Raw genomic sequence first — 15,602 nt, 5'->3', positions numbered from 1 at the left:
TGCAATTCACGTTCCATGGCGCCTACGGACGTGCCTGTTTTCCTGAAGGTGAGTGTTCCTTTTCATGCTGTTCGTTTACGCCATGCTTTTCATGGCGGTGGGATCGCCCTGGAAATCTTGGCGGTGTGCAGCCTTGTAATGCGGACTGGAGATGCGTGCCGCCGGCTGCGGTGGTCCGTCCACACTGGCGGTCCCGACAGAAACCTAGCCATGTTCTGCAGTTGCTTTCCCCCGGTAGGAATCTGGCCCTCTATGTAGTGTGCAAAACTAGGCACACTATGCAGGGGGTCGAGAAAACCACAAGTTGGTTTCCAGAGGTAAAAATTAGACCACCTAATGCCCCAATTTTTATGGTAGCTGGTCGAGCAGTTAGGCTAATCCAGGAGATGTGCGAAGTATTTGCTGTACTCACAAATCCAATCATGCACCACACATAATCAATGAATAACTCGGGACCAGAATTAAAAAAAACTTCAGACTTTTATATAAATTTTAAGACCAAGATTTTTAGGGTACGTTAAGTACTTTTTGAGTTATGACTTTTCAAAATGTTAATAAAGTTAGTCTTTCTGTGCGTAATTACACACCATAGGAATCAATGGACAGTCACCTTCAAAAATGCATTGAAAATCGTACATTTGAGTTACCAGTCTCTTCTTTTGCAGGGTGGTTGAAGTAGTTAGCGGGCACACTGTGCCAGCTGGAGAGCCTCAGGTGGCTCCCGGGTCCAGTGGGAGCAGCATTGGAAAACCTCCTGGAACAGGCACAGGGCCTCTTGGAGGGGCCACTTGGAAAAGGAGCTGGTTTGCAGATTTATAGATGTTGACTTGGGGTCACCTTGGGCTGTTGAGGTCGCAAGGGGTGGGGACCCGGGATACACAGTAGATCCTGAAATGCAAGGCTCAGGGTGGCCAGGTGCAGGGTGATTTCAAGGTCTTGGATGCTGTGCGCAAAAGGACCCTTTGGAGCTGGAGGTGACTCTTCTGTGGGCCTTGCAGGACATCACGGGCACTCTGGTGGGAGGTCCATGATGTCACTGAAGTCCCTTGACTGGAGCTTCCTCCTGGTCCAGTTGCACCTCTGGGAGAGCTGTTTTGGGGGTTGTCTGATGTGCACTGACCAGTACCTTGGGTATTGGCAAAACTCGGCCATGGGACGGTGCTGGGCCGCCAAAGTTGGCACACTTGCAGGTCTCATCCAGGCTGTCACAGGTGTGTTGTTGGGTCCAGCTGCAACTTCCATTTGCAAATATATCATCCAGTCGGTGAAGTATCCCTCACTGATATCCTGGTCCCTTAAAGGTTTCTTTAGTTTTCTGAGTGGTGCCTCCACTCAGGAGGGAGATTTTGGGCTATTTGCAAAGCCTGGAGGTCCTCTGGGTCTTTTGAGGTTGGCCCAGTGGTCAGCTCCTCCACAGCTGCGATTGTCGGGACTCTGGTGCAGCAAGCAGGGGTCTTGGAGCCTCTTCTGGTGCAGCAGGTCCTCTGTTCTCGTCCTGTCAGTTCATTTGGTGCTGTCTTCTTTTCACCCAGATGAATCTAGATTCTTGGCCTAGGGGAGCCCACTAAATACTGAATTTAGTGTGCCTTTTAGGGGGAACCTGGTAGTGTTCAATGGGACACTTACCCTTGGGTGGCTACACCCCCTACAGGGACCACTTCCTGTAGGGAGGGTCACTTCTCCAAACCTCATTGGCTATTTTCCGGCCATCCAACATGGAGGAAAATCAAATGGAGGGTCCACTTCGCCTGCAAGCCCTTAGGGGTGGTGCATGCCGAGTGAGGCCACTCCTCATACCCTTTGTTTGGTTTCCCACCTGTGCTCCCGCCAAAAGTGGAGGGGTGCAAAAGGGGAAGCCATCTGCTGCTAGCAGCAGGCCTGGAGGTTCAAGTTTCAGGGGCACTACCAACTTCTAGGACACATCACCATCAGGTAAAAAATGGGGGCTAACCATGCAAAAAGAGGCCTCCTCCCACACTCCCCACCCCAAACGAAAGAGGATGAGACTAGCCTTTCCCTAATGAGTCTTCATCTTCTACGTGGAAGAACCTGGAGAGGCCATGTGCATTGGCATGGGAAGTCTCAGGTCTGTGTTCCACTTTAAAGTCCATCCCCTGTAGGGAAACGGACCACCTAAGCAGTTTGGGGTTTTCACCTTTTATTGTTGTAGCCATCTAAGAGGCCTCAACTTTTTCAGAGCCCAAACCACAGCAAAGGCTTCCCTCTCTATGGCACTCCATTTTCGTAGATGTTTGCTAATAAAAGCAAGTGGCTGATCATGTCCATCATCATTCCTTTGGGAGAGTGTCCTGCCATTTGATAAGTTTTGTTTTGACCAATGACTTTGTGTTTCACCACTGCGCATATTAGTTGCTCAATGTTCACCAGTAGCACATGGTATGTTTTGTTCAGTTGAGCCGCCTATTGGCTTTGACATGGCATTAGCCATTACTTTCTGTATTCAGTTTAGCCGCCTATGGGCTTTGACATTGCATTAGTCATTACATTCTGTATTGTGCCTATTGGCTTTGACATGGCATTAGCCATTACTTTCTGTATTCAGTTGAGCCGCCTATGGGCTTTGACATTGCATTAGCCATTACATTCTGTATTCTGCCTATTGGCTTTGACATGCTGTATCCAGTCTAGCCGCCTATTGGCTTTGACATTGCATGCCTATTGACTTTGACATGATATTATATATTGCATTTTGTATTCAGCTTAACTGCCTATTGGCTTTGACATGATATTCAGCTCCGCTGCCTATTGGCTTTGACATGATATTATACATTGCATTTTGTATTCAGCTCAGCTGCCTATTGGCTTTGACATGATATTATACATTGCATTTTGTATTCAGCTCAGCTGCCTATGGGCTTTGACATGATATAAGACATTGTATTTTGTATTCAGCTTAGATGCCTATTGGCTTTGACATGACACTAGACATTGCATTTGATATTTAGGTTAGCTGCCTATTGCCTTTAACATGACATTGCATTTGATATTTAGGTTAGCTGCCCATTGCCTTTAACGTGGAGTTAGACATTGCAGTTGAGAATCCAAGCTGTATTTTTCCAAGCTGTGTTTTTGCACCAGAGAACCAAGATGTTTTGCTCTCACAGTAGACTAGACCTGATAAGAGAGAGTACATGGGCGTTGTTTTTCCTCGCTTGAGCTTGGGAACAGGAGTAGTCTTGGAGACCTGGCCAGTCTCCAAAAGGCTTGCTCAGTTTCCCAGGTCTGAGAGGAGGGGGCACACCTTTGTAACGAATGTAACAGGCTGCAGAGAGTGAGATTCGAATCTGCCGGACCTCGTGCTGGAGCTTGGCGCCAGCTGCCAGCATCCCGTGTGGGTAGATGAAACTCTTTCTCGCGGCTGACAGGGGTCATCAGCTTGCAGACCTTAGAAAGATGTAGCTGTAAATAGTTCCTACACGGTGAAGTATTTGTTTTGCTTTGCATTCAATATCTTATAAATATAACCTGCTGTGTATATTGCAAACTGATATATTTTGTTTGATTAACGCGGACTGGAAAGCTACTAATTCGTCATTCATTCATAAATATTGTGGTTGGGGAAGAATTAACAACAATAAAAAGTCTTCTTTGACCTCACAAGTGCATTTCTGTTGTGTTATGTTAGTGCTTAGAAACTAAATAAGAGGAAAGCACTACAATTGGTACCTGGAGTCGTGGGGTCGGTCATTAAGAGGTGATTAAGAAGGGGTTTGACGAGTTAGTAGATTTCTAAGTGCACACTTTAAAAGTGTAATTGTTTTTTGTTGTTTGGAGAATTACAGAAATTGTTTTCTGTTTGGAGAATCACAGTAGCACGGCAGACCATGTCTGAGAATACATGTGTTGATGAACTGCCTGATGGTGCTAAGAAAAACTGTGAATTGTTTTCTGTTTGGGGAATTACAGAAGAAAATGCATGTGTAGCTAAAAGGCCTGATAATGTTTTGAGAAATAATTCCTGTTGTATATATAGGAATTTACGTGAGCAAATTAGCCCGACTGAAAGTTATAAAAGGGCTGTTTTTGAAGAATCTTTCTTGTCCCATTCCAGTAATGAGGGGGTTAAGACAGCTCCGAGCTGCACTGAGTTTTCGTGTGAGCCAGGGTTTTTGGCTGCCAAAATGCATTCCTTAACTGATAACATGGACGAGAATGCACAAGTAAAACGAAAGATTTTAGAGCAAGAGCCGACTTTCATTAGCTTGTTTGATTTTTGGAAAAAGAATAGCCCTCATTTGAGTGAAATCCTAACACTTTTGTATATGGTCACTGTGAAAAATAATATGCAGCTGCGCGCGTGTGATTTGGCAAATGAAATAATGCAGACTTTAGGTTTTTGCGCAGTGCAAGAAGGAAATACTTATGTACATTTAACTCAAGAACAAGGAAAGAAAATAGTGCCCCTAGCTAGAATCATACAATGGATCTGGTACTTGCAAGACAGGGCTAGAGTACCACAGGTAAAAGAATTACCGTGAAATTGTGTGCACCATTTGAATTCGTGTCTACTGAAGATAAAAAGCATGTTTATTTTACTAATGATTCATTGACTGAAATGTTGTTTTCTGGCACCGTAGAAGGAACAGCGTTGTATAATGTGTGTCAGATTTTAAAGCAAGAGCTACGTGGTATGTGTCATTTTTATGCTGATTTTTGGTTCTTTGATAATGTTTTAGCCACATGGCTTGTACCTAACTGGTTCAATTACCTTGCAGATGTTAATGAGAAAAATTCAGAGAGAGAAGTGTTCACCCAGAATTCTGCCTTAGTGGGGATGGCTAAGTGGGTGCCCCAGAAATGTGAACAGCTGAGAGAAAAAGCCACTTACAGGTGGGCAGAGATGAGAGAGATGCACATTCCCCTAGATTTGATAAAAACTGTGCAGCACGCACAAAAGCAATCTGTCATGCAAGCAGTCACAGAGCAGTTGGGGAGAGGAAAGTTACCAGGACAGAAATGGCAAATTGATCAGGTTTTAGGGGAAGTGATTGCTGCAAATTACCAAGGAAAAATCGAAATTATGCTGATACCTAGAAAAGAATCTGATTCATTCATACAAATTGGAGACAGAATGGCCCAAATTGGCAAAAGTGCAGTGAATGGAGGTTTGGTAAAGAATGAGTCTGCCCCAGCCCTTCTGACAGTGCAAGAAAAGGGAAGCTGTGGCGCAGCAGATAAAAACCTCAGTACTGATGTGTGGGCTGAAGCCCCAAGTGATCCTCCAGAACCTGCAGAAAATATAACAAAGGGCCCCAAAAACGTCCTGCTGATTATAAAACAGGGAAAGAAAGAGGAAGGGTACATTTTAAATGAAAAATGTTACTTGCAAGAAAAGTCATACTTGTTTCTTTTGCAGATCCTACCACGTTTCGCCACTGTCCCTGAGTGTGCTGTGTGGTCCCCCTTCCGGTGTGTGCGTGTGGGGTCGGGGAAGGGACCGAATCCCCAACCTGAACCTGGCTGAGTAAAGTGCCAGCACCATGGATCCATTTTGCGCAAACTGCGGCTTCAGTTCTGTGATTTTTTTTTTTTTTTTTTTTCCTCTCGTATGGAACTCTGACTTTTGCTTATCTTCCAGCAAACCTTTCAAGTGGACCGTGCACCTTTACATGAGCAGAACTCATGCCACATCAAATTGCTAACACTGTTGAATTAGAGACTCATTCAGAGTATAAAAATTGCCCAGTCTTTTCTATGTAGATGTATCTGATGTGAAAGGTTATGAAATCAATGTGTTAATTCACTTCTATTGCTTTACAGGGATTGCTTTGATCATAATGTTTTTTTTGTGCTGATGTTTTTTTTTGTTTGTTTGAAATATGAGATATGTGAAACAAAAATTCATTGGTCAAAGGGCGGAATGTCCTGCCATTTGATAAGTTTTGTTTTGACCAATGACTTTGTGTTTCACCACTGCGCATATTAGTTGCTCAATGTTCACCAGTAGCACATGGTATGTTTTGTTCAGTTGAGCCGCCTATTGGCTTTGACATGGCATTAGCCATTACTTTCTGTATTCAGTTTAGCCGCCTATGGGCTTTGACATTGCATTAGTCATTACATTCTGTATTGTGCCTATTGGCTTTGACATGGCATTAGCCATTACTTTCTGTATTCAGTTGAGCCGCCTATGGGCTTTGACATTGCATTAGCCATTACATTCTGTATTCTGCCTATTGGCTTTGACATGCTGTATCCAGTCTAGCCGCCTATTGGCTTTGACATTGCATGCCTATTGACTTTGACATGATATTATATATTGCATTTTGTATTCAGCTTAACTGCCTATTGGCTTTGACATGATATTCAGCTCCGCTGCCTATTGGCTTTGACATGATATTATACATTGCATTTTGTATTCAGCTCAGCTGCCTATTGGCTTTGACATGATATTATACATTGCATTTTGTATTCAGCTCAGCTGCCTATGGGCTTTGACATGATATAAGACATTGTATTTTGTATTCAGCTTAGATGCCTATTGGCTTTGACATGACACTAGACATTGCATTTGATATTTAGGTTAGCTGCCTATTGCCTTTAACATGACATTGCATTTGATATTTAGGTTAGCTGCCCATTGCCTTTAACGTGGAGTTAGACATTGCAGTTGAGAATCCAAGCTGTATTTTTCCAAGCTGTGTTTTTGCACCAGAGAACCAAGATGTTTTGCTCTCACAGTAGACTAGACCTGATAAGAGAGAGTACATGGGCGTTGTTTTTCCTCGCTTGAGCTTGGGAACAGGAGTAGTCTTGGAGACCTGGCCAGTCTCCAAAAGGCTTGCTCAGTTTCCCAGGTCTGAGAGGAGGGGGCACACCTTTGTAACGAATGTAACAGGCTGCAGAGAGTGAGATTCGAATCTGCCGGACCTCGTGCTGGAGCTTGGCGCCAGCTGCCAGCATCCCGTGTGGGTAGATGAAACTCTTTCTCGCGGCTGACAGGGGTCATCAGCTTGCAGACCTTAGAAAGATGTAGCTGTAAATAGTTCCTACACGGTGAAGTATTTGTTTTGCTTTGCATTCAATATCTTATAAATATAACCTGCTGTGTATATTGCAAACTGATATATTTTGTTTGATTAACGCGGACTGGAAAGCTACTAATTCGTCATTCATTCATAAATATTGTGGTTGGGGAAGAATTAACAACAATAAAAAGTCTTCTTTGACCTCACAAGTGCATTTCTGTTGTGTTATGTTAGTGCTTAGAAACTAAATAAGAGGAAAGCACTACAGAGAGGACTGCTCCTATCCCCATCTCTGAAGCATCTGTCTGGGCTATGAATTCCCTAGAGTAGTCTGGTGCTTGTAGAACTGGAACAGAGCACATAGCTTTCTTCAGAATGTCAAATGCCTCTTGACAACTCACTGTCTAGTTGATCTTTCTGGGCATCTTTTTGGAGGTGAGTTCTGTGAGGGGGCAACTATTGTGCCATAATCCTTCACAAACCTCCTGTAACATTAAGTTAAGTCAAGGAATGCCCTGACTTGTGTCTGGGTTGTAGGAGCTTCCCAAGCCAGAATAGTCTGAATATTTGGTTGTAGAGGTTGTACTTGGCCTCCACCAACTAGGTGCCCAGGTTGTAGGTGGCTGGCCTGGTTTGTAGTGGGTACCTAAAGTACTTACACCTTATACCAGGTCCAGTTATCCCCTATTAATGAAATTTAGGCAGTATTCTAGCAGCTTAGGCTGTCTAGAGGTAGCTGTGGCAGAGCAGCTTAGGCTGAACTAGGAGACATGCAAAGTTCCTGTAATACCACTATAGTTACACAATACTTATACACAATAAAAGACAATACTCAGTGTTACCAAAAATAAAGGTACTTTTTAGTGACACAAGGTCAAAAATATCTTAGAGGCAATATTCCTTCTAAAGGTAAGTATTATACACAATATATACACTAGTAACCAAAATCAGGTAAGTAAACTGTCAGAGAATAGTGCAAACAGTGGAAAATACAATAGATTGCAATGGGCCTAGGGGCAACACAAACCATATACTAAGAAAGGGGAATGCGAATCACTAATTCCCCCCTAGGCAAGTGTAGTGTGTAGAGAGGCGCTGGTAGTGTAAGAAAACACCTAAGGTAAGTAATGTACCCCACCCCAGAGTCCAGGAAAGTAGGAGTAAAGTACTGCAAGTTTCCTCAGGACACACTACAAGTCGTGATAAGAGATTTTGCAAGAATCAAGCAAGACTGCAATCAACAAATGGTGGATTCCTGGATCTGAAGACCTGTGAAGAGAGGAGACCAAGTCCGTAAGTCGCAGAAGATTCCATGAAGGACAGGAGCCCCTGCCAACCTAGAAGATGGTGCAAAAGTGGATTCTCCGGTAAGAAGAAGAGTAGAGAAAAAAAGATGGCTGCTGGTTCCTGCGTGGTGCAGGAGATGTCCCATGTCGAGTTGTTGGATGCAGGCTGTTTGCATCGCTGGATTCTGCCTTGGTTCACGCAAGTATGCGGTTTGCCTCAAAAGGGAGCTGCCTGGACCCAGGACGGACCTGGGGGTCTCAACTCTTAACGAGGAGGCAGAGGGGGCTCTCAGCACTTCAGAGAGCCCACAGAAGACCAGGCAGTGCCTATGGGAGTCCCAGGACACAGGGACAAAGAAGATGCAAAGTGCGGTCATCGCAGCACAACAGAGGAAGGTCCCACGTCGCCGGAGAGCAACTCAGCGAGTTGTGCGTCACAGGATTGAGTGCTGGGGACCTGGGCCACACTGTGGACGAAGGACTCTTGGGAGAAGTGCACAGAAGCCCAAGGAGCTGGAGATGACGCGTTGCACAGGGGTACTGTCGCAGCATGGGGAGGCAAGCTCTTACCTCTACCAAATTTGGACAGCTGGACCTTACGACAGTGTGGGTCACATTGTTCCACCACCTGTGTTCTAGGGAGCATGCTCATCGTCAGGAGAGGAGTCTCAGAGAACCAGTCGTCGTCACAGAAGGGTGCCTGCAGAAGCAGGGAAGTGACTCCGTCACTCCATGGGAGATTCCTTCAGTTCTTCTGGTGCCGGATGAAGGCAGGCAGTCCTCAGATCGTTCACACCTTGGACACTGTTGCAAATGCTGGTTGGAGCTGAAGTTGCAGGTCACAGGAGTCATCCTGGGTACTTTGTTGCAGTTACAGCGGTTACTGGAGCAGTCTGCAGTTGATCGACGGTCAGAAGCTGAAGCAGAGGATGCATAGGATTCCTGGAGGAGTCTTGCAAGCTGAATCTGAGGGAACACCCAGTGGAGAGACCCTAAATAGCCCTGAGAGGGGGATTGGCTACCTACTCAGCTATGCACCAAGGGGTCTCTGACGTCACCTGCTAGCACTGGCCACTCAGAGGTCTACAGAGTGTCCCCACACCTTGGAATCCAAGATGGCTAACGCCAGGGACACACTGACAGGGGAGTGGTCACTCCCCTTTCCTTTGTCCAGTTTCATGCCAGAGCAGGGACTGGGGGTCCCTGAACCGGTTGTAGCCTGGCTTATGCAAGGAGGGCACCATCTGTGCCCTGCAAAGCATTTCCAGAGGCTCCGGGAGGCTACCCCTTCCAAGACTGTAACACCTATTTCCAAAGGGAGACGGTGTAACACCCTCCTCCCAAAGGAAATGCATTGTTCTGCCTTCCTGGGATTGAGCTGCTCAGGCCCCAGGAGGGCAGAAACCTGCCTGTGAGGTGGCAGCAGCTGGGGCTGCAGTGGAAACCTCAGAGAGCTGGTTTGACAGTACTGGTGGTCCATGGTGGAACTCCCAGGATGCATGGGATTGACCCCCCAATACAAAATTTGGAATGGGGGATAATTCCATGATTTTAGACACCTCACATGGCCATATTCGGAGTTACCATTGTGAAGCTACAGATAAGTATTGACACATGTAGTGCATGCGTGTAATGGTATCCCTGCACTCTCGAAGTCCGGGGAATTGGCTCTGGACAGTGTGGGGGCACCTTTGCTAGTGCAAGGGTGCCCTCACACTTAGTAACTTTGCACCTAGCCTTCAGTAAATGAAGATTAGACATATAAGTGACTTATAGGTTACTTCAGTGCAGGGAAAATGGCTGTGAAATAGTGTGGGCACTATTTCACTCCAGTGGCAGTCCTGAAGAAAGGTTTGTCTGAGCTCCTTATGGGTGGCAAAAGAAATGCCGCAGCCCATAAGGATCTCCAGGAACACCAATGCCCTGGGTACCTACGTACCATATACTAGGTACTTATAAGAGGGGTCCAGTGTGCCAATTGGAATTGGACTATGGAGTCACTAAACTATAGTGACTAATTTGGTAAGTAGAGAGAGCATAAGCACTGGAGTTCTGGTTAGCAGAACTTCAGTGACACAGTTAAGCATACTGACAACACAAACATTAGGCCACAGACTATGATCACTGGGGTCCTGGCTAGCAGGATCCCAGTAAGACAGGCAAAACACACTGACAAACAGGCAGAAATTGGGGGTAACATGCCAAGAAAGATGGTACTTTCCTACACAGGTATACAACTTTTCCCTGCCCTATCTGGCACTTACTGGCATTGATAGTGAGGCCTGCCTTCTGCAGAGCCTCAAGGACCTTGTCAAGGTGGATCAGGTGATCCTGCCAGGTGGAACTATAGACAGCTATGTCATCTAAGTAAGCTATACTAAAAGTTTCCAGTCCAGCAGGACTTGGTTCACCAACCTTTGGAAGGTGACAGGTGCATATTTGAGTCCAAAGGGCATAACAGTGAACTGATAATGCCCACTAGGAGTAGAAACTTCTGACCTCTCTTTTGCTCCTGAGGTCAGGCCAAACTGCCAGTCCTTGATGTTAAATCAAAAGTACCCAGATACTTGGCTGCCCTAGTCTGTCAATGAGCTCATCAGCTGTTGGGATTGGGTGTGCGTCTGTTTTGGTTACTGAGTTGAGGCCCCCGTAGTCCACACAGAACCTCATTTCTTTCATGTCATCATTGGAGTGAGGTTTGGGGACTAACACTACTGGGCTAGCTCAGGGGCTCTCTGAAGGTTCAATGACACCTAAATCCAACATTTTCTTAACTTCAGCTTCTATGCTTTCTCTGACATGGTCAGACTGTCTGTAAATTTTATTTTTGACAGGCAAGCTGTCACCAGTGTCCACATCATGGGTGCACCAGTTCGTCTTCCCAGGGGTCAGAGAAAATAGTTCTGCATACTGGTTGAGGACTTTCCTGCAATCAGACTACTGTTGTTCTGTGAGGGTGTCTGGCAAGACGACTCCATAAACAGAATCATCTTGGGGATTGCTGGAGGTGAACCTCTTCCCTCTCATCCTCCTGTCCCTCATCTGTAACCATGTCATAAAAGGGTTTTAGGCGGTCAACATGTATGATTCTTCTGGCGTTTTTTAAACTGCCTAGGTCAACTAGATAAGTGACCTCCCCTTTCTTTTCAAGGATGGGATAAGGCCCAGACCATTTGTTCTGGAGGGCCCTTCGAGCAACAGACTACAACACCCAAACTTTCTGCACTGGTTGGAACTCCACCATAGCAGCTTTTTGATCATACCAAAGCTTTTGAATCTCTTGGCTGGCCTGAAGAGTTTTTCTGGCTTTCTCCATGTAGTCAGCCATTCTAGAATGTAGTCCAAGCACATAGTCTACAATATCCTGTTTGGCCTCTTTGAGAGGTCTTTCCCAGCCTTCCCTTACAAGACTCAGTGGTCCCCTAACAGGGTGCCCAAACAAAAGTTCAAAGGGTGAAAAGCCCACTCCCTTCTGTGGCACTTCCCTGTAGGCAAACAGCAGGCAAGGACGTAGGACATCCCATCTCCTTCTGAGTTTTTCATGGAGCCCTCCAATCATGCGTTTTAGGGTCTGGATGAACCTCTCCACCAGCCCATTGGTTTGTGGATGGTATGGGGTAGTGAACTTAGATGTCACCCCAACATTCCTGCCACATGTGTTTTAAGTATGCAGACAAAGTTTGACCCTCTGTCTGATGCTACCTCCTTAGGGAATCCAACCGTGGTAAAGATACCCAGGAGGGCTTTTGCAACTGCAGGTGCAGTGATTGTCCGAAAGGGGATAGCCTCTGGATACCTAGTGGCATGATCCACTAGCATTAAGATGTATGTATGTCCTGATGCTGTTGGAGGGTCAAGGGGCCCAACAATGTCAACCCCTACCCTTTCAGAGGGAACCCCAACCACAGGCAGTGGTAGTAACGGGGCCTTTAAGTGCCCACCTGTTTTGCCACTAGCCTGGCAGGTAGGACAGGACTGACAAAAGTCCTTCACTTTTTGGAAGATCCCTGGCCAATAGAAGTAGTTAACTAACCTATTTCCAGTCTGTCATGTTGTGGCCCAGATACCCTGTAGGGGGATGTCATGGGCTAGAGTGAGGAGAAACTCTATGAACTTCTGGGGTACTACCACTCTCCTGGTTGCACCAGGCTTGAGGTCTCTGGCCTTAGTGAACAGGAGCCCCTCGTTCCAGTAGACTCTTTGGGTACCACTGACATTTCCTAGCTCCTCTTGAGCAGCTTGCTGTCTCATGCCTTCAAGAGTGGGACACTCCCTTTGTCCCTGGCACAGATCTTCCCTAGAGGGTCCCCCTGGGCCCAAGACCTCTAGGTGGTAAGGCCCAAGCTCCTCAGTCTCAGTTCCCTCTAAGGTGGGTCACTCCTCTTCCTGAGAAGAGGGATCCTGTCTTTGGATCTGTTTGGAACTGGTCTCCCAGTCTTCCTGCCTTTTCTCTTGGGAGTTTGGTCCACTATTTTAGGATCTAGCTCTCCTTTGTCTCTCTGAAGTTTGCTCTGTGCCCTAATCTTGACACAAGCCCACTTAGGGATCTCAAGCATTGCTGCATTGGTCTTTAGCTCTACCTCAGCACAGGGGGAATGCTCCAGATCATTAACAAGTGAGCAATCTACAGGTATGGATGAGGACACAACCACTTCTTTCTGCCCTGCTACTCCTCCCCATTCAAAGTTTACCATAGCCATGGGGTGGAACTCGGTCCCATTGTCAGCATTGGTAACAAGATAAGACCTCCTTACCAGGAACTGAGTAGAGGGAACCAGGTGCTGAGACACCGTAGTGATACAAGCCCCTATATCCATCAAGGCTTCTGTGTTTTTTCTATTAAATGTGCTGCCTGTATTTTTTCATGTTACTTGGCCAGGCAGCACAGGCTAAATCTACACCACCCTCAGTGACTAATGTTGCCTCTGTGGGAACACTGACATGGCCAGGCCACATAGCTGTCCCCATCTGGATATTGGCAACTGCATATACTGCAGGTTGACTAGAGGCATTTGTCTTATTTTTACAGCCAGAGTCTCCAGTTTGGTGCCCTTTTGTTTCACAGTCATGGCACCAAGCCTTGTTGGGGTCAAACTGTTTCCCTTTGTACCCTCCACTGGACTGTGAGGAGTCTCTGGGCCCACCCTCCTGTGCAGATTTTTGGGGGCCTTGAGAAGACTCTTTGTTGTTTTTACCCTGGCTCCTATCTTTCCCGGGGGGGGGGGCTTTGGCCTCTTTCTTTGGTCTCCCCCACCAGTGGTAGTTTTGGTCACCCTTGTATTGACCCAATGGTCTGCCTTCCTCCCCAACTCTTGAGGGGAAAGTGGAGCCAGGTCTACCAGATGTTGATGTAGCCTATCATTGAAACAATTACACAACAGATGCTCTTTCATAAATAATTTATACAGCTCATCATAATATTGTACCTTGTTCCCAGCTAACCAACCACCCAGCATTTTTACTGAATAATCCACAAAGCCAACCCAGGTCTGGCTCTGGGATTTTCGAGCCTCCCTGACCTTTATTCTGTACTGTTCAGTTGTAAATCCAAAGCCCTCAATCAAGGTATAGGGCCATAGGATTTAGAATCTGCCTCATTCTGTGTCAGGAGCCTATCCCTGCACTTTCCTGAGAATAACTCTCACAACAGTGGTCCCATTATTTCTTTTCAATTTCCTACCCAATGCAGGCTCTTTCAAAGGGAGAAAACAATTTCACTATATCATCCCCTTTAGTGAAGGGAGGGACAACTCCTTTTGGGAGTTTAATGTTGAAAGATTACTCTTTCAACACTTGTACGCTTCCCTCAGAGATAGGTGCAGAGCCCAACTCTTTTCTTTGCGTTTCTATCTCCAAAAGCTGTCTTTCTAAAGCCAGTCTCTTGGTCAGCCTGGCAAGTTCCAGGTCTGTGTCTGTGGGTGCTTTAGAGCTGCTGTGGGAAGAGGAGATACCCTCATACCCATCTCCACAGGAACGTCATCCTCCTCAGATGTATCATCATCATCAGCTGGGAGATGGTCTTTTTCATACTGGGCAACAAGAAACCTACGTTTCTCTGTTTTGGTGCTTTTTCCAGTTTGATTCTTGAATAGTCTGCAGAGTCCCCTTAATTGGTCATAGGTATATGCCTCATAAGGTTCCAGGTTGAGCTCCTGGGTTCTGGCCTCTGTGTCAGACATGTTTATCTTACTAAAGTTGGGACCTTTTCAGAATTTAGAACTCCCCTTTTTGGATAATAAACTAAAGTAAAATACTTTTAAACTTTTTCTAAGGTGTAGGGACCTAACCAGGGCCCTAACAATTACTTTTAGAAATGTTGTAAAAAGTAAATTACAAAATAAAAAAATATATATTTAAAGACAATTTAGAGAGTTATTCATGTGTTCACACAATTGAAAAAGTGGTATCTCTATCCCATCGTTGATACACCAAATGTAGGAGGCTGGCCCTTTATATAGTGTGCAAAGCTAGGCACACTATGCAGGGGGTCCAGGCAACCACACGTTGGTTTCCAGGGATAAAAATTCTACCACCTAATGCACCACACACACTCAATGAATAACGCAAGACCAGAATACAAAAAAATACTTCAGACTTTTACATAACTTTTAAGACCAAGATTTTTAAGTACTTTTCAAGTTATGACTTTTCAAGGTTTTAATAAAGTTAGTCTTTTTGTGCATAATTACACACCATAGGAATCAATCAACAGTCGCCTTTATAAATGCGTTAAAAATCATACATTTGAGTTACAAGTATCTTCTTTTGCAGGGTGGTAGAAGTAGTCGGTGGGCACACTGTGCCAGCTGGAGAGCCTTAGGCGGATCCTGGTTCCGGCAGGAGCAGCGTTGGAAAACCTCTTGGCACAGTGCCACTTTGAGGGGCCATTTGGCAAAGGAGCTAGTTTACAGATTTAAAGATGGTGCCTTGGGATCCCCTTGGGCTGTTGAAGTAGCAAGGGGTTGAGGACCCAGGGCACACAGCAGATCCTGCGATGCAAGACTCAGGGTGGCCAGGTGCAGGGCGATTTGAAGGTCTTGGATGCTGTGTGCAAAGGGACCCTTTGGAGCTGGAGGTAAGTCTTCTTCTGTGGGCCTTGCAGGACGTTGAAGGCACTCTGGTGGGAGGTACAGGGTGCCACTGAAGTCCCTTGACTGGTGCTTCCTCCTGGTCCAGTTGCAGTTCTGGGGAAGCTGTTTTTGGGGTTGTCTGACGTTGTCTGATGTGCACTGACCAGTACTTGGGGTATTGGCACAACTCGGCCACGGGAGGGTGCTGGGCCACCAAAGTTTACACACTTGCAGGTCTCATCTGGGCTGTTGGTGTG

At 46.0% G+C, this 15,602-nt stretch overlaps 1 long non-coding RNA gene across 1 annotated transcript in view; it reads left to right on the top strand.

The window, feature by feature from the left end:
• Positions 1–7,332, top strand: part of LOC138295849 (uncharacterized) — a 92,635-nt gene extending 85,303 nt beyond the window's left edge. Inside the window, exon 5 of the long non-coding RNA XR_011203701.1 lies at positions 5,378–7,332. This is a non-coding gene — a long non-coding RNA (uncharacterized lncRNA). The remainder of the gene's footprint in view (positions 1–5,377) is intronic.
• The last annotated feature ends 8,270 nt before the right edge of the window (positions 7,333–15,602 follow it).

Source organism: Pleurodeles waltl, chromosome 1_2 (genome assembly GCF_031143425.1).
Source record: "Pleurodeles waltl isolate 20211129_DDA chromosome 1_2, aPleWal1.hap1.20221129, whole genome shotgun sequence".
Taxonomy (NCBI): domain Eukaryota; kingdom Metazoa; phylum Chordata; class Amphibia; order Caudata; family Salamandridae; genus Pleurodeles; species Pleurodeles waltl.
Note: the sequence above shows the minus strand (reverse complement) of the source record. Positions and strands in the feature narration are given on the sequence as shown.